Genomic DNA, 20,688 nt, shown 5'->3' with positions numbered 1-20,688 from the left:
TCTACCACACGAACCAGCACAAACCACTCATTTATTTAAAAAGAATACTAACTTAGTGGTTAGATTTGGCCAGAATCTCCATTAACCCATACTATTGATAAATCTCAGTCCTTCTTTCCACTAAGTTAACACAATTTTAGTTAACTTCCTCATATTATCAAGTCGCAGAAAATTTAGAACGAACTACACCCAATTAATTTATTTGAAACAATACTTCGCTCGCTACCTGCATACTCCAGAGGAGCATACAGGCACAACCAGCGCCATGCAAAGGAAAGTATGAGACCTTCCAGGGATAGATAACTCCAGCACAACTGTCAAAACATTTAGAGCTATTTTTCTTATTGTCATTTAAAATGGATATTTTATTAACAATATTTTGTAACAAAAATGTTTATTATTCGACTAAACGCAACAAGGTCCTATACAGTTTTTGAAGAATCAATAGTTTAGATAAAACACCCCTAGTAATACGACATTTCTTCTTCCGTAAATACAATAAGGTTATTTTTAGTATCTCTCTCATTTATTTTCTCTTCCCATATTTTTTAATATACTAGGCTATTTTCCATTTCCTTATCAAATTTCTTTTCCCTCTATAATCCTTTTATTCAGTCCCAATTTATATCATGTCCCGCTTCTTTAATATATTGCGTACTTCAGTCTTTGTAGTCTTAGCTCAGTGATAGAGCATCCAGCTTTGGTGTTTGGGGGTCCCTCGTTTGACCCAAGATTGCGCGTAGTGGACTTTGTTGTGGAGAAGAGCCGTGTGGTTCGGTTTTCCCGGAGTTCTCCCGTTCCCTCCAATTATCCATTCCACAACTCGATTCATTTCTTATCACTACTGTCTTCTTCAGCCTATCTTGCGTAACCGCGCGACGTAAAATTTAAAAAATAATTTCATTTTTTTTTATTTTTAGTGTAGCATCATCTAGTCCTTTGTTCTAACCTCTTTCCTCTTTCCCCTACGTTCTTCATCTAGCACTCGTTACAATTAACTTGGTTCATTACTCCTTCCTCTTTTGATCTTGTCTTCCTTTCTCTCGTCTTCCCTTTTTCTCAGTAACTATATTATCGTCTTTCCTTCTTTTCTATAAGTTGTGATCTCTTCCTTCTTCAACATTTATCAGTACCTCCGTTTTATCGCATAAACTTTCATTTCCAAACCATTCTTTTCTTCATTCTTCACATCTTCCTCTTTTCTATTTTTTAAAGTTTCTCTACAGTATCTGTGTCCCTTTAGTAGCTGGCATGGTATTTTTATGTGTGCTTTCTTTGTTTCTTTCTTCGTCGCTATCTATATTTTTACCATCTTTCTCATGAATAGTATAAAATTCTTCTCGGTCCCTATGTCTACGTCACTCCTCTTATGAAGTATATCTCAGCATTGGGTTCTTTCCTGTACCTAATTTTCTCGAATTGTCCTCCAATTTTCTCTAATATCATGTCCATGAAGTTGATTTTCATTTCTCCGTTCATTTACATTTCTAGCCTTTTTTTTCCGTCCTTAATTGTTTTAGCAAATTTCTCGAAATGACGCTTAGTCTATTTTAATATTCCAAGGCAATCATTTACATTTCTTCAAAATGATATTAGATTTTCCTCCTCCTTATACTTTCTCTTCAAACCTGTTCATTACAATCTCTACTACTAGGCTCAGTCTCTAAGCTCAGTATCACAAATGTAGATAACTTGTCTTCAATTTTCACTCTTTCTCAGTCCCTTTCTCCCTTCTTATACTCCTTTAGTTCTCCTTATTATGGTGTCCCCCGTGAGCTGCTTTTCTGCTTCCTTGATTAGTTTTTTATGTCTCACTGATTGATCCGAAGACCTGTTGGCGTGGTGTTCTCCTCTACATACTTCCTTATAAACACTATGTGCTATCACTTGGATATCTATTTCCTCCATCTGACCTTCCACTTATATATTCTCTTTCTCAGCATCAGAAATACTTCAAATTCAGAGAAGCATCCAAGATTATCTGTGGGAGGATAAAACAAGCACTATTCCAATTCCTTGCTCCACACCAACTTGGAATAGGCTTTCAACATGATGCTGAATCGGCAGCACATGCAGCACGTATGTATTACTCATACCATCAACAAAATACCAAAACTTTCTTAAAAATAGATTTTAGAAATGCATTCAATGAAATCGACAGGTATACAATGCTATCTACCGTCAAAGAAAGTTTTCCTTCGATATACTCCTATGTACAAAAAATCTATGGTGAAGCCAGCAAGCTAGAATTTATATTATGGCAAAGATATTGTCTTATTAGAAAGAGGAGTTCAACAAGGTAATCCTTTAGGTCCAGCATTATTTGCCGTAACATTGCAACCTATACTCTATAATATCAAGACAGACTTAAATATCTGGTACCTCGATGATGCTGCAATAGCTGTTGATTCAGCTGTTGTATTAAATACATTGAAAATGATCAACACACAGGCAGCTACAATTGGTCTGCAACTAAAGTTCTAGAAATTTGAAATAAGCTTGCTTGAAAGTACAAATGAACAAAAGGGCACAATGTTTTCGTCAAACAACCAAGTATCTCCAGGTATCCAATTCATGTCGCAAGCAAACGCTTTCCTCCTTGGAGCTGCTCGCTCAGCTGAAACAATGAGAACTCTATTAACTGAGAAGATTAACCAGTTACACATGTATTTCTCACATCTATCATCAATACCTGCCCATTCTGCTTTTACTTAATAAGAACATCATTTTCCATCCCAAGATTATCATATTTCCTGCGATGTTCAAGAAAGAAGAAGGATTTATTAGAAAGATATGACAACATTATAAAATCTGGTTTGGAGTCTATCCTAAATTGTGTCCTTCAGCACATGGTAGCACATGGCTTCAGGGATTTCTCCCTGTTAATCTTGATGGATTATTCATTCGAAGAGCTTAGATTTGGCTATTCCCGCCTTCTTGGCATCATTCTACGGCTCTCCATGTCTAATAAAATTACTTCTCCAACAGAACAACAATCTTCGCTGGGATTCTGAAGTTCAAGATTGCTCGTCCACATGGTCATTATTGGTCGGCTCCGATTTATCCGACTTCAGTTTCAGGGCTAAACAATCCACATGGGAAAAACGTATCATACAATCAAATTTTTCATTTTTAATACTGTCTTCCGACAACCCAGCAAAGAAGGCCAGACTGATCGCTGCATCGTCCATTGACGCAGGTGCTTGGCTCAAAGATTTGCCATCACGTCCTCTAGACCTTCACCTGAATGATGAATCTTTTAGAATAGGAATTCGTTAAGATTGGGAGAAGATATTTGCGAACCCCATAAATAACAAGCGTGCAAAAATCATGTTGACAAAAAAGGAATACATGTTAGCTCCTGCATAAAAAGCACAGCTAGACATCCTAGACACTCTAACTGCAATGACATCATTGTGAGAGCACTCACCTCCGCACTTGTACCGGCAACAAGGGAGCCAAATTGCTGTAGTAGATAAAAAAAACAGATTTGATATCCTTAATCCTTTGGAAGAAAGGTAAAGTCTTAATTTGGGACTTCACATGCACAGACACTGTTGCATCTTATAACCTTCCTTTCTCTTCAATTCAACAGATCGGAGAGAGATAGAGAAAGGAAGAAAATACAACAACCTTATGGAAAAATATCAATTCTTACCAGCTGCAGTTGAATCCGGTGGCTCGTAGCAAAGGGAAGGTCTAAACGTCATAAAGAAAGTAGGAAAACGCATCACACAGTTATCCGCTAATGAAAGAGCAACCAGCTTCCCAATCCATAGAATAAGCATGGCGGTGCAGAAGGGTGATGTAGCTTCAATACTAGGAACCATAGCTCCTGGTAAAGCACTGGAGGAGATTTTCTTACTTTAAAAACAAGAGTAATGTGTCCATATTGTTGTACAGTAATTATTTTTTATTGTGATTCGTTACTGTTTCAACTGTAATAATGTAATTTTAATTTGCAACTGATGTATTTGGATGAATGAAATGAAGAGCAGAATCTTTTATGTTAAAACGAATTGTAGAAGAGACAAATATAATGCTGAATATGCCGAAACAGTTGGCCAAGTATAGCATATATCTCCAAGTGCGAAAGAAGTCCCAGGACGAGATTTTCAGAACGACAAGAACTTTATGGAAATCACAGTACACACACAGTATCCGGTCCATGCCATTGGAGACCCCAGAACAAACGAAAGGATGTGTGGTTTCTTAATTTAGAATTTCTAATTTAAAAAAATATCCTACGCTTCAGAAGCTGAGAAGAGTTCAGATTTAAGTATGGAAAAGTAGTGTAGAAGTCGATAAAATAAAGGAAATCTTGCCAAAATTCAAACTGAGTTTGCCAAAATTAAAAAAAATAAATATATTTTCTTGTTTTGGCAAATTAATATAAGCCAAATTTTGCCAATTACTCTTACGCTTCCCATGATCTAGAGGTACCGATTACTTTCGATTACTACATAGTTTAAAACTTACGAAAAGAAAGACATGTGGAGGGGGAAATATTGACACTCTGGTACCGAATTAAGGAGACTCTACTATAATAAATCTACTGTAATATTTACTCTTATTCATTCCTTCACCTCCATGAAAATGATGATCTCAACTTAGTGAGGTAATATAGGGGAAGGAATCTCCAAGTAACCAAGTACTATGGCGAATATAAGGCTGGAGGCGAATATTTAATCTGCATTAATTATCGGAACGAAAAGATGAATGTGATGCAGTTACGTAAAGAAAGAAAGGAAAACTGAAGACAAAAACTACCAGAGATGAAGTTAGGTTGTGTGTCCTAAATCAAAGCGTTTCAAATGAGCTAAGTGAAGGATGTTTTTCTTTATTGAGAAAAATAGAAACCGTCCTCATGATTTGCATACAAACAGAAAAAGATATAAAATACAGGAGAAAGAAAGCACATAATAAATATTACCATTTAAACACCGGACCTGTCTCGGGAGGTAAGTCATGTCTTTAAAGTTAAAAGTTTTGTGATATCAAACTGAGAGAAGAAATGTTACTAACTGTTTTTGTATATGTTCTCAACAGTCAGATCAGGAGAAAATTTTACGACTGTTTCTTTGAAGCAATACCACGTAATTCTTTACAGTCGTAATTTACCTTACGAACCGCATTTGGTTGACTTTTTTGATATATTTTGGTCATATTTTGATAGTTGAACGATACTAATATATACAGTGCATTAGATAATAAATATACTGAAATTCACAGGTTTTCTTTTTTCGATTATGCAGCTTGGAGTTATAAACACAAATATACGTAACAACAAAGCGCCAAATGTAGGTTTTATAGCACTCCAATTTAAATATAACAAATATGATTTTTCTACGATAGAAATCCACAACTATATAAATTTGTACGATTGCAGATAAGTATCTGGGATTGAGGAGGTTAACCTGAAAATAATGAAATACTGCTAAACATGAACATATTAAGCCAATACAATTATGGAAGAATCGTAATATTGTGATATTGAAAAATTCCGAAATATTGAAATAAGGAAATAATTAATACATCGATTTTAAAAGTTTTCGATACTTAAAAATATGTATAAATCCACATATCGAAATATCGCACAGCTGTAGGTGGGACATGTCAACATGGATTTTTGTTAAACCACTTTTCGTCTTCGAGGATGTGGTTTCCGCGTAAATTTTGTAGGATTTCATCACCTTAAAAGTCACCTGAATGTTGTTACTCACGACACGCAACACATTTACCACCTTCACCACGCTCACAGCATAGATCAGAGATTTAATAATATGTCCTCTTTCTAAATTAGACTTAACGTATTTTACTTTATAACCGTTTGCCCGATTCAAGCACACTGCTATTCTACTGAGACTCACAGAATACGTAATTAGCCCTATCATCTTCAGCAACAATCACAATCTGCAGTCGCTGCGTGTCCCTTCCCATCCCAGATATCTTAGGCCTTTCAAATTACATATTTGAATTAATTGAACAAATCCGTATAGGGCCAATTGATAAACTATGTCTGTGAGTTTTTTATTTGTTAAAGGTTATAATAAATATTTAGAATATTATTATCTTTAAACTTATGAGTTGTTTGACAAAAGAAGGAAATAAAATAGTGTGAAAATTGAAATATCGTATGTAGTTATGCATGCATCTGTGATTTGCAAATATACTTGTAAGGCTTCAAACTAAAACCATAATAGCATAACTCTAAGCATATATTTAGTTTTAGGTCTTGTTCAAATGAATAAACTTTCCTTTCAGACACTGGTCGCAAACGTTTTTATCTGGGACAACAGAAATTCGTACTACGTGTGCAGATAGAAACAATAATTGTATCCCGATACGACCATGTGCTGTGTATATGTTTTTGGCTAGCCTCCGTTAGATGCATATATCACGATCTTTGTTTGTGTTCCCATCGTTCCTTGAAGTATGATCTTTTAACATATGCATACACGTTCCTCCAATTCCGACCAACACCTCCCCTGATATCAACAAACCTTCTCCTTTACTTATGTCATGTGACAGGCACGCTACTGGGAGTCGACGCGACTGCGCAAATGTATGTTCCAAGGATGTATCTGTACCAACAATCTCTTTGCCAATTTACTTGTGTGTTTATTCACCCGTACATCTCACCACCTTTTTCTACTTACCTTAGTTTCTCCATCCCGTATGCAGGGCAGTACCAATAGATGCGGTATGCGCCATACGTTTTTATTTAAAGTGTCATCAGGAGGCAGCTAATTCGGCAGAGCATACACACAGTTTACACACATTCTCAAATTTCTCTATAATTATTGGGATCTTCCCAAAATTCGGCCAGAAGGCCCAGCTGGTTTTTAACGGAGTAAGGCCGGAACTGGTAAGGTGTTAAACCATATTCAGGTACCAACAAGGATAGGAATGCGGGAACATACGCAAACTGGGTTTACGAAACACCTGGTGGCTCATGCGCAAATTTTCCAGGTTAATGCTCCAGCTCCGAGTCGAGTTCCAGTACCAGAACCGGTACCCCAGAGCAGACTACGCAAAGAGTGGGATGTTACGATCATTGTTTTCGAACCATTATAAAGTACAATAGCCTATTTTTCGTTCACACACATATACACTTGATTACGCATGAGCAGTTCCATTTTAGTAAAAATTACAATTCCAACTCCCACTCCAGGTTTGAATTTAAGACGGGACCAGCAGCAGCAGGTCATAGAGTACAAAAGGCTACAACATACGTAGAAAAATGAACACATATTCCAACTACTATTGAAACATTGTAGAGCAGTGGTACACTCACCGCTAGCATCTGGTTTCTTTCCAGCTCTCTATCTCTCTGTCACGCAAACACACAAGTTTACGAAACACTTTTTTGGCGCATGCGCAAACTGTTCCGACTCAAGTTGGAGTACAAGTTCCGGTTCCGAATACACAACACAGGAGAAGCCTGATCCGACTACGAGTATAGCAGAAATTTCAAGATTACGCAAGACAGGCTGTGTCACAGCAGCAAAAAACTACGAAACAAATATTCGAACACCCAAGTGGAAATGTTATGAACACATGCAGAAATGGAGAAGCAGCGAATAGATAACACATAAAGTCCGTCTGTTTTCCCGTTCTCTCTTCTACGAAAAAAACAGTAAGACAGATATTAATGCACACACACAGAGAGCCACACACATTTACCTATACGCGTATTTGCGTACTTGTTGGCTCCGAGTTGGGAGACCGACTTATTGGAACGAAATGTGCATAAACAAAAACTAGAAGAAATACAAAAACGAGAGTGAGATCAAAATACATTTATTCATACTTGCGGAAGGAAAATACATATATGGCTATTTATGGCAGTTTTTTGGGAACACGTGTGGTACCGTACTATATGTAATGAATTCTGGTGCCAATATCACCTGCAGGATATAAATGGTACTGGTACCAATAACATATCTGGATGATCTAATGTCAAACACACACACACACACTATTAACATTATATACAGTGTTACAATATTTCAGTTATCTACAGTGTAGAATAATAGCACAAAGTAGATAAGTACACGCAGTTTTGAAGAAATAAGTCTACAAGAATTTAAAAGTATGTAAAAAGAAACTACAGAATTGTTTATATCTACATTACCACATTTCCGTGAAGTTAACATCTTACACTATTACTTAAATCTGGCAACCGCGTTAAACCAGGAGACTATAAGTTTGGTCTCCACTTCGCTTTATCGGATTAGAAGTGGGTATTTAAAATACGTTTTACTGCGAAAGAAAAGACTCGTTTCCAAACGGGCAAGAGGCATTTTGAAGTTATCTATGACCACAAGTGGTCGCTGCATTTGTTCATAAACGCTCAGAAGGATATATCCACCTCTTTGATTAACTCTCCCGCCATTTAAAGAGTTCCTTTACTTTGTGGGTGACGATGACATAGAAATATTCTCACGACAGTGAGACTCCTTTATATGAGACAATACTGAATGTGTCTCTAAGAAGGAAACTTACGGAAGTGTAACTCACCGATTTGAATGAAACTTTGCATCTTTGTACAACATGGAAAAAGAATGGACACTTATTTTTCTTAAATTTCGATCATGGTACGGTTTAAAAGTCCCTCGGTAAACCTTTGAACGTTAGGGAAGATTTTGAAGCATAGACAGAAAACAATAATTTAATATAGAAGAAAACATACTCCGAAGGAGGCTTTATAACAGCTGATTAAGAATTTGACGTCAAAATTTTAAATATCAAAATGGTGGATTCAATATGGTGATTACAATTACAAACGTTTTCTGGTTTGAAATGGTCTGCAGTTAGCCAGGAACAATCATAGTTGGCATGCGTTATTGCGAGAAGGTTGCAAACCGATTTGAAACCTCTTTCCTTTCTTATTTTAGCGGCATGTTTGATTAAAGTGACTTTCTAACTCTCTCCCTATTCGGGGTTCTTAATTAAACGAGTCACCTCGCTTCTCACTACTAGGTATACTTCTTGAAAGTGAATCCAGCGGCTCCTACTACTCGGAGTGCTTAGTGAAAGTGATTCATATCGCCTCTCACTAATCGGGTGCTTATTTACGTGATTTATATTACATTTGAATCCCGAGTTGAATCTCAAAAGAGTATATCATAAAAGCATCCTTTCCTGCAGGGTCAATTGGATTTAGCATCTTGATGAATTTTCTAGATCCTGGAAAAATGTCTTGTGACATTTTTTGACACTGTCCTTCTCTATAATAAATTAACATCTCCGTAATTCAGATCCAATCATTGATTCTTGAAAAGGTTTTCTTCTCCTACATTTGCAAATGTATAGGTAGGTAGGATACGAAAGCGGTTATTTGTAATGAAAACCTCCTACGCTTAACAATTTCGTAACATTTCATTTAAAAAAATATGCATTATATGAAACTCGGACATATTCCCAAGCGAGAAGACTTACTATAAACGAGCACCCCGAATAGTGAGTGGTATAAAGATTTACTTTAATCAAGCATCTCGTTAAAATAAGTAGAGAAAGGTGTTTCAAATCGGTCTGTATCCTCCTCGCAGTAACCCCTACCAACTCTAATTGTTCTTGGCTAAATGCAGAGCATTTCAAACCAGAAAACTTTTTGTAATTGTAATCACCATATTGGATCCACCATTATGCGTTTTCTAATTTTGACGTCAGATTCTAAATGAGCTGTCCTGAAACTACCCACCTGGCAGTAGGTTTTTTTACATTAAATAATTGTTTCTGTCTACGCTTCAAGATCAACTCTAACGTTCAAAGTTTGGTTCTACTTTTAAACCTGCACCAATGCCGAAATATAAAAAAAATACGTGTCGATTATTTTTCGAAATTTTTCGAAATTCTGTGAATGAAGTGTACAAAGTTTCATTCTAATCGGTTAGTTTCACCTTGGTAAGTCTCCTTGTGAGATAAACATCTTATACATAAATGTTTAATCTGTCTTTGACATTAACGTTTTAGATTAACATTTATCTAAATCATGTGTTTTATATAATGTTTCATAACACAGTGCTTTTCTCAATATTCACTATCGCTCCCGTGCCCCGGAAAAAAATAAGTTGTTTAACGTAATCTTTTGTTGTGCTGAATGTACATGGACATCTCATGTGCCTCTGCACTTTGATTGTTTGGTTGGTTAGTATTTTAACATGCCTTTTAGCACTGAATCATTTGACATGAACTTCCGCCTTACGCCTTCAGTTCCCACACGGAATGTTTTTGATTCAGTTGAGCGCCCGTTTCACCAGTGAGGGTATATGAGACGTGAACGTGCTGATTAACGTGGCCAATTAGGGTTGCCATCCTTCCGGCGTTGGCCAAGCATGTCCGATATTATGTGATTTTTCTATATCAAAACTAAATTTCAATTATTTTTGGGTAGTCTGACATTTAATCATATTTCTATTTTTTCAATATTTTGCTTGAAACATTACTATGTTTCTCAATTGTGTTAGAGAACTGTCTATTGTTTCTTAATCAACTCATTATTAAGACTGATTCTCGAAAATGTGTCGAAGCCCAAACTTGAAATTTGATATCATGTAACTCGGGAACTAAAAGCCTGCACATCATATTTATTTCACGTGAATATACAATGTTGTCAAAATTTACAATCATGCCAAGTTTGATCAAGTAAGTTTGGTTGAATTTGTAATTTTTAACTAACTATAATATTTCAGAAAATAATCAATGAAAGACGAAACTGTAAATGACGAAAGTTATGTAAGTAATTGTATAAGCATAGTCGTATAGCATGTATCCTAGTCCTAGTAATCAATTTTGTATTCCTTTTCTTATATGAGTACTTACTCCAAAATGAAAATTTAACTCTTGTTGAAGAGTAGTTATTGGCATTTTTTGAAGTAAAATACCATTGAAATTTCCAGTGACCTTTATCAACTTTAGTTTCCGATTTTAGCAGTACGGTAATTCAGTGAGTTAAGAATGTTTTCTCTAATCAATACTTAGTGTAAAAACGCTAATTATTACAGTCAGTTACGGGATCGGTCATTGTACTAAAATGTTCGTAGTGTCACGCATGAATTATGAAGAATTTTATTAATACTTGTTGCAACAATATAGTGCAGTACTTCGGTCAAAAAATACTGACTGGGGCAACTACAAGAACCAATGCAGATTTAAGAACCAATGCAGATTCAACATCCACACAATTATAAGGTAAAATGTTTTCAAGTTTACATGTAAAAAGGTCGTTTTTAATAAAAAGTCAGTTATTTCTTGAAAAAACGTCCACTATTTGAGAAGTTCGTTGTAATAATCGTACAAAATCTTAAAAGAAAGAATGAAATGGGAACAAATATTGACCAGTTGGTAAGTGTATGTATATCCTATAGTCCAATCAAAATATATAATGGAGACTTCCCAATACTGCATCAGCAAAAAAAGAAGAAAAAAAAAACACAGAAAGAACTTAAATAGCCAATATGTTTCAGAGAATTGGATACGAAATTTTTCAACCTCTGTAATTTTAAACCAGAGATCGTACTACTATCGGGAAAGCAGCTTACGGAATGCACACGAAAGCACATACACTAACACGAGGACCGGATTAAGGAAGAGACTTAGGGAGGCTGTAGCATCGGGAATTTAGGTCAATAGGATCCTCCAATCTGATCAAAATCTCAAGTGTGTTTCTGAAAAGAACCTGAACGTATAATCATCATCATAAAATATATCCAAAAATATTAAACATATTCCATTAACTTTCCTACTGTAATTTGACAGAAATTTATAATGTGGAGTCAGCAGCATTTTTTTCTAGCCCACGGTCCTCCAGATAGGTTAATCTAGCTCTGAACAACACCTTACGTATTACGTTAAAGCATTAGAAAAAAGAAAATATTTCTATTCTTTTTACAGTTAATCTATCTTAAACCAGACACTTTATGAGTTATCTTGAAATACGAAACTAAAGTAACATTATATTAAAAAAGGATTCTTCTTCTCTTGTAAATTTTAAAATTCGTTGCACATAGCACGAGTGCGTGGAAATCCGAAATGTGGAGAGAGTTAAATTGATTTGACTATGTATTCTTATGGCTGTGTGGAACCTGGGTACTCATTACGGTCCAGAGTCCAGTCAACATAGAATGCAGTGGCGGCATCACGATGTCCACTCCTCAAGACATTTAAGATAATGCAATCAGCTGGCAAGATAATGGCAACATTTTTTTCTGGGAGGGGGTATAGTAAAGGCAAACTGTTCATTGATTGTCTGCAGGGTCCAACGACAATTACAAGTGAGTATTATTTACAACTGATAGCAAAAGTAAGGCAGGCAATCAAGGGGAAACTCAGAGGCATGTTACACATGAAAGTGCTGCTCCTGCATTATAATGCTTCTACTCACAAAAGCCACCTTAACCCCTGCGCTATTACCGATGTCGGGTGTGAAATACTCGAGTACTCTCCTAACTCTAAAGTTCTTGACGCATGTGACTTTCACCTGTTTCGGAAGAATGAGTAGCACCCGCGACGAACAAAGCTTGCCAACGATGAACATGTTATGCAGGTTGTCGAAGAATGGCTTCGGTCATAGCCGTTGAGGATTTCTCTAAAAACTTTTATAGTGGTTCTCAAACGTTCCGGAAACGCGTATTCCCTGTTCATTCGTAAAGTGGGTATGCGGACCCACTTGCAATGCCATCTGAAAAATCACATGGTATTAAAAAAATATACAAATTAAAATTATCACTGACAAGAAAACGATCAACAAAAACAATGTAATAAGGAATTTATTATAAGATAAATTATTGCTTCCTAATGAACGAAATTTCAATTGAAAATACAGTAACTTTCAAGATTGGCTCTTTAAAAAAGGAAATCCAGGTGTAAACAATGTTCTCAAATGCGGGTAATGTGAGTAATGACATTCTTTGTATTTTTCCATAACTGCATTGAAGTGCTTGGACTCAGTTCTATCACCATCAATATTAGGTCCTATTCCGCCTTAAGGCGATTTCGCTTTAATGTTTTAATACCGCAAAGGGCACAAAAGGTGTGCTCACATAAGTAAGTTGTAGGGAAAGGCATCAAATGTAGCAATGGTTTTTTAGACAACACTTCATTCTCACAACGCACGCAAAACCAAAAGCTTCAAAGCTCATTTTCTTTGAAAACGCTTTTTCATTATGTATGGCACGATAGTAGCAATAGCTGTTCTCGTTCTGTGTTAGAGATTCATACCTTGTAGAATCTATGTCATGGATTTCTACATTAGTGGAAGGATTTTCAATCCAACTATTACCAGAGCAGGAACGTTTTCTCGATAGCTTGCAGTTAATACTCTCAAGTGTTCTACAAGTGTTTTATGGACTTCGGCAGAGTTTTTCAACTGAAAAATCAATAAAATCCTTGAGCACTAGAAATGATTAATAGCTATTGTTTTGTACACGTACCGCCCACAGCTACAGTTTTTTAATCTTAAAAAATACTCTTGCATAACTGATGTGAGTTCCATTATATTACATTTCAATTTTTAGGCGTCGTGGACACCCAGGGGTCCTTGGACCCGATTTTCAGAAAAACTGATCTAGAACATAGTTGAGGGAAGTGCACTATAGTGAAAGGGGGTTATGTGGAAAAGTGGAAGTTCTTTGACATCAGGAATTATGGAACACTCCTCGTAATATCATTCAACACTGCCTACATTGCTTAGTTCATCTAAATATACCGATTTTTTACCCCATAGAAAGTGAAGGGTCGGTTGACAACTCCTATGAATGAAATTTTTCCTCTATCATCTCCCGCGCTGCATGGAAAATATCTCATGAAGATACACTATCTTTAGATTTATTTAGTATGTGTTTTTGCGAAACTAATTCGTTCAGCACGTCTCAAAAGTTTGGCAATGTTGTTGGTGAAACTTTGGTGTTTGACAATTCCTCAAGCGTGCGTTCGAAACAAGGCTCCACGAATCGTATACCGACAACTTTCGATGTATCAGTGGTAAATCAAAACATTTCTGTGATTGGTGTAGAGCCCAAACTTTGTTAGTCGTTGTGGTCACTGCACTTAAAGAAAGAAAACAATCTGTGACCCATGACCGCGAAAAATAGGAGTGAGAAATGTCAACACCTTTCAAAAGTAAACAAAAGTTTCCAGTACATCACTAAGGTCTGGTGCTGATATTAAATGTGCAGCAACTTGGCACAGTGGTGACGGAACCGGTTTCGTCTTATCCATCTGTAGACTAGAACATTTATAGGAAAACTATGGACTACGGGACAGATACCACCGGCTTAGTATACTATCAGGTCCGCAATGTGAGTCCTGATCTACAGAATTTAACTTCACTTCTGACAATCCATGAAACCTACTTTAATCAGTATTCTGAGAAACTTGTAAAAATGCTATACAAATTTCATTTACCACTTGAACTTTATAGTCTTTCCATCATATAACATATTATTACAAGAAGCTCTCTTAAGAAAATGTACAGGTCACATACTTTTTCTTTTTCTTTGAATATTGTCTTATGTGTTTTTTCTTTTGGTCTCTTCCTAAGTAAGTTTTCTCGTCACTGCAATAACACCAAATCCATGTGCAAAACAGTTTCGAGGTTTACCGCACCTCCAGGGGTCTGGAGGATCATTTCTACCATCTGCTTCCTTGATAATATTATTAGCACTGTGCATACTTAATAGTATGCATGCTTGCGATAGAAGAACACAAATTTATCGATTTAAAAATTGGTGATTTAAAAAAGTTGTATCATTATATAACACTTAAGAAGCAGTTATAACAACAAAGAACCATTATGGCAGCCAAGTTTTGCTTCTCAGCGTTCTCTATAACTAAACTCGATAAAAAGAATGTATTGATTTCTTTTTATATTTATGTCTGATGTTTGAGGGGTGTTCAAATAGAAAGGTGAAAGAGGACACTGTGGGTATAATCGAAGTCTTAATTCAAAAGTAATTACCAGACGCCTGAGCACAACTATCCCACTGTATTATGAGCCGAAGGATTCCCTGTTCCCAGAAATCCAGTGGGTGTGATAGCGGCCAGTCTTCCACTCCTCCTTTCAGTTCTCGCCCGAGTTCAAGCGGGCCAAACAGATGGAAGTCTCAGTGAGCTATGTCCAAACTGTAGGACATATGCTCAAGCTGCTTCGACTTCAACTTGTTCAGTACACTTTGTGTGACCTACGAGACATGTGGACAAGCAGAAAAATCTCACTTTCTCACTGAATTCTTGAACACACAGCCTTTCTCGTATACAGTCACCATCCGGCGATGAATATCGACCGATTAAACCAGTTCCCCAGTCAGAAATCGGATAATCGCTGCTCCTCAATCGTCGAATGTTTCATTGTGACGCTATTATTTCCTTCCACACATTGCCGACTCAATTCGACTTGGACGGAACACATAATTGGCTGATTCTCTCCTGCATAATGTGAAAGGCAGCCACGCATGGTCACAACGAGGCCGGAGACTACATTCTCTCGTTAGATGTCGCAGTACTTTATTTCAAAGCGATACATAATGCTATTTCAAAGTACGACGTTTGGTTTCTACGACGTTTCGTGAATTTTCATTTGAACATTCCTTGTATATGTAACCTCGGGGACTTAACAATGATACCGCGAATGCATTTTTCGTATACGTGGTCCCGCAAATATTATCAATAAATCCAAAATATTACTGCCACTTTCTGTCCTTCGTGACAGATTACGATTATGCGTTCAAATCAGTTATGTTAACTTCAAACGTTATAAAATCTCATCTCGTGGTTTATAAATTCCTCGTCGTGATATATGATTAATTATCCGCAAATATCGATCTATACGTTTGTCAAATAGCTCATAAAGAATGATTTTCCTCGAAAGAAGGAATTTAGTATGTTGACAGAAACAAACATATTTTATTTTAAAAACTTATTATTCCTGACACTCCTTTGTTCCCTGATCTTCTGCTGGAAGAAAAGAAATAGAAAAACTGAAAAAATTCTTCATTTCGCAGTATATTTGTTCAATACCAGAGCACAATTTACGTCTGTTGTAGGCCGACAGCAGTTTTGTTAAAGACATTTTCCTCTACCATGTATTTTCTTCTAGCATAAAATTACAATTAACCTGATTTCAGATTTCAGAGTTACTAGGCTATTTTCGGTCCATAAAATAATTGTTGACGTCGATAAAGTGTAAAACTCCCCCATAAAAATACGGTGCTAATTTCGACGAAAACTTCCTTTATCCCTTTTCTAAAAGCAAATGTTAAAAAATCCTACAATATGGATTTATCTCACGATTTGGTATCTTGCTTGAAGTTTTAGTTGTGGTAGCTCCTTCAAATACAAACCCGAGCAATCTGCTTTGGTTATTATATTAAAGTGTCTCTTTTCATATAGCCTAGGTGCTAAAAAGGGAGATTTAATTCCAACCAACCGATCAATGAGCGTCGTAAGCTAATGGTAATATTCTTACAATAGAAAACTAAAAATTATTTTGCGAATGGAACCGTAGTACTAATGAAATGTCATTATAAAAGCCATCTGTCCTGCCTAAATCTTCGTGGCTATAACGTTAGGACATTTATCATTATAAAAATACCTAAATTAACTTCTTCTTTTCTTAAAAAAGAAAGTCTTTTCTACATGAAAATTTATGTCAACTTTCCTTTTTTAATATGAAGTTTTCCTTTTAATAAGCATCCTCCGGGTTTCTCCGCAATTTACCTATTACACTTCTAGGTACACGTCTTCATCACTATAATTATCAGTTATACCTAGATATCTTCCTGTTCTTTGCAATCCTTCTCTTTTCCATTTCTCTCTACGTCCATTTCATTACTTTTCTTTGTCAGTTTTCGATTCGCCTGTAAGACCATTTCCATTTTTTACTTTTTGCTTTCGAACGGCGGATAGAAAGTATGGCGATCTTGAAAAAAAAATAGGAACTCGACGGATTTACATCTTTCATGAAACGTACATATCGAAAACGTGACTTTTCGGTATACATCTGTCCGTCCGTTAGCTAAGGTTTCTTCAAGTTAGAGCAGTTTAGTGAAGAGTAAACATCGAAAAGGACGATCTTCTTAAAAATGCCTCCAACAATATTTTTTATGCTTCGTAAATTAATATTTGATTAAGAACCCTATATTGTGGTATAAAACAATTCCCTGGGAAAAATTTGATAGTTTATTCTTGGGGCTGAGCTTTTTATCGGTACTTTCCTCAAAAACGGCTCGGGGTATTTTATTCGTATTTCATTGATAAGTACTTCACGAATAGCCTGGCAATATGTCATAAGTCATTTGACGTCAATAAATATACGAGGGACTGTTTGTGAATTGGGGGTGATTTGTTTATCGACGATTTTCACAAAAATGTCTCACGATTTTGTTAATCATTCATAAATATTTCATTAATGACCCTATATTGTGGTAAAAATAATTTCCCTACGAGAAACATATTAGGGCTAGATTATTGTATTTTTTCGATTACTTTTGGTTTTGTAAAACAACTGAACTTTCCTGACAAACGACAAACTATTTTCTTCAAGTTTCGTAAATAAATGTTTCATTGATAAGCTAAAAATATCGCTAAACTCGCACGATTGAAAATGATCCATAAAATGTAGTTTACTCTTGGAGTGAGATCTTTAACGATTTTCTCAAAAAATGGCTAAGGGGATTTTGTTAATATTGCAAAACAATTATTTTGTTAATTGCTTTAACATATACAGTATGACATACGTCTAATGAAAAATCTGAAGCTTTGGTACATTTTTGGGGAGAAAGGGTGAAGTTGATTCAATTAATTTTTCCAAGAAAAATTGTTTTATACCTATTTCCCATATGCAAGTTTCAATATTAGCTGTGGCCTAACAGTTTAGGTAATTGGAGCGATAAGGAATAGTGCGGTAGCCCGTACCTTTTTATAAAAAATCAAAGAGTATATCTTCTCCATACTCCTTGTTTATCAAAGCAGAATTGTGTCCTTATTGGTTGAAGAAGACGTTAATTTTATCATTTTCATTACCGTTTTTGTTGTTCTCTTAAGGATTAGTTCATTAACATTAATCATTAACTCCAGCATCATATTAAGCAATCATGTTGTAATTTTCAGCCGTGGTCGTAAGATTTATAATCGATAAAATCCTACTGTTTGTTTTCATTGTATCTAAATCAGTGACATAGCCAAGATATAATTTTGGGATTTAGACTTTATACTGAACATAAAATGAGGTATCAAACATCCATTACAGTGTGAGTTACAATCCTCGCATTACTAATGTATCTCCAAAGTCCTGAAATGTTTGGTGGTGACGTCGCCGGGAATCTATCTTGAAGCAGCTTTGACAGTGAGTATTATATGCGATATATACGATATACTCGTATATCAATAAGATTAAACACAAAAGCACTATCACTGTTTAACACTGGATACCTTAAAGTGTGGAGCAGAAACAGCTGGTGCGAATAAATTGAAGATTTCAGATTGAAAACCTATTTCCAACAACTTTCCTTTTTCTGTTGTTGTATATTTATCATTACAAAGTTCCGGTTTTTGATGCACCCAGTATACTAGACGAGTTATCTGCAACCAGCGTACCTCGGCGCCAGAGTGCCATACCAAGGCGAAAAATGTAATGCAAAGTCTTCACATCGTAAAAAAATTATTTTTTGAGTTATTATTATTATTATCGGAGTCTATTGTTATTCCAGTTCCTATGCTTTCTACGCTTGTACAGTATTTCGTCCTCTGTCGTATTATATTCTCTATATATTAATTTCGTCCAGTGTTGGAACAAAAATCGAAGACGTTTATGGCACCTACTCAGTGACCACACTAGAAGGGACTAGGGGAAAGGAGCTTTCCGATCACATCTTTCGTATTCCGTCCTCGTGACAAGTCCACCGGAGGCATGCTGTATTATCGTACAGCAGTTTATCGGTACACGAAAATATAACTGTGTTTCCAAAAAATATATCTGCCTATTCACATACACACACACCCTATGCCAAGAAAGTAAAGCTGATGTCGTCACTGCTCCTACGGCGCGTGTATCGCAAAAAGTACAGAAAGCTGATTATAATATATCCAAACTTACCGTTAACACCAATAGAACGCACACAACAGCTGTAAACGAATGTTGTGTGTGAAACCAGTATTCGATTTCTGGTGGGAGCTCATGTGGTTACGATAACGCTTTAAGTTGTATTGCACGTTTCCTGTAGTGTCTGTACTATATAGGATGATAAGCCTTGAACCAACCAAGAATTCTTACGTGAATGTGATGCAGATATTCGAAGACAGAAGGCTGAAGACAAAACCTACCAAAGATGGAGTAAGGTTGGGTGTTCGATATAAAAAAAAAATCAAGTGAGCTAAGGGAAAGATGTTTTTGTGTATAAACAAAATAGAAACTGTCCAGATGATTTGCCTCGAAAGTGAAATAGATATGAAATGCAGAAGATGAAAGAAGGGATATAGTAATAATAAAAATTACCATTTAAATACCAGACTCGGCTCGGGAGGGAAGTCATGTCCGTAAAACTTAAAAGTTTTGTCGCATCACACGGGGAGAAGAAATGTTACTTACTGTTTTTACTTTTGTTCTCAACAGTCAGAACACGAGAAAATTTTACGGCTGATTATTTGAAGTAATACCATTTTATTTTTTACTGTCGCAATTACCTAACAAGTCGCCTTTGGTACACAGCATTGAGATTTGTGCTCGTATTTTGATAGTTGAAGAATACTAATATACATAGTGCACTAGGTAACAAATGTACTGAAATTCACTGTTTTTTTTTCGAGAATGCAGCTTCGGGTTATAAAAATAAATATACATATGTACTGTCTTCTCACAAAACGTCAACGTATGTTTTATAGCACTCCAATAAAAAAATATTGAAATTTGCTTTTTCTACGAAATAAATACCAAAATTTATAAATTTGTACGATTGCAGATAATTACCTGGGATTGAAGAGGATAAATAGAAAATATCGAAATATTGCGTAACATGGACATATTAAAGCATTAAATGCATAGAGGAATCGTAATATCGCAACACTGAAAGATACCGAAATATTGAAAAATATTGAAAATCGATATTAAAACTTTTCGATACATATAAAATATATCTATCAATCGATAAACAGAAATATCGCACAGCTGTACGTAGGACCTGTCACCGAGGATTTTCTTTTGAAAACTGTTAATCTTCTAGGATGAGGTTTCCCGTAAAATTTGTAGGATTATATCACTTTGACCGTCACCTAAATGTTGTTACTCGATACACAATCAGCACACTTACCACTTTCAACACGCCAACACCATATATTGGAGCTTTAATAATTTGGCCTCTTTGGAATTAAAGTTAACTTATTTTAGTTTATGACTGCTTGGTCGACAGAGGTACACTTATATTCTACTGAGACTCACACAATATGTAGTTAGCCCTATCACTCCGTCCAACAATCAGGGGCTATGGCCGCTACCTGTTCTTTGCCAACCCATACACTTTACGTGTTTCGTACTCTATATGTTTGAATTAATTTTAGAAAAATCTGTATACAACATATTAGTAAACTACGGTTGTGAGATTTTATTTGTTAAAAGTTGAAATAAATATTTACTTTATTATTATTTTAAACTAAAGAGTTCTTAGACAAACGATAAAAAAAAGTAGTGTAAAA

The sequence above is a fragment of the Thermobia domestica genome, chromosome 4 (genome assembly GCF_964235325.1).
Source record: "Thermobia domestica chromosome 4, izTheDome1.hap1.1, whole genome shotgun sequence".
Lineage (NCBI taxonomy): Eukaryota > Metazoa > Arthropoda > Insecta > Zygentoma > Lepismatidae > Thermobia > Thermobia domestica.
The sequence above is the reverse complement of the archived record's forward strand: the minus strand, read 5'-3'. Positions refer to the sequence as shown.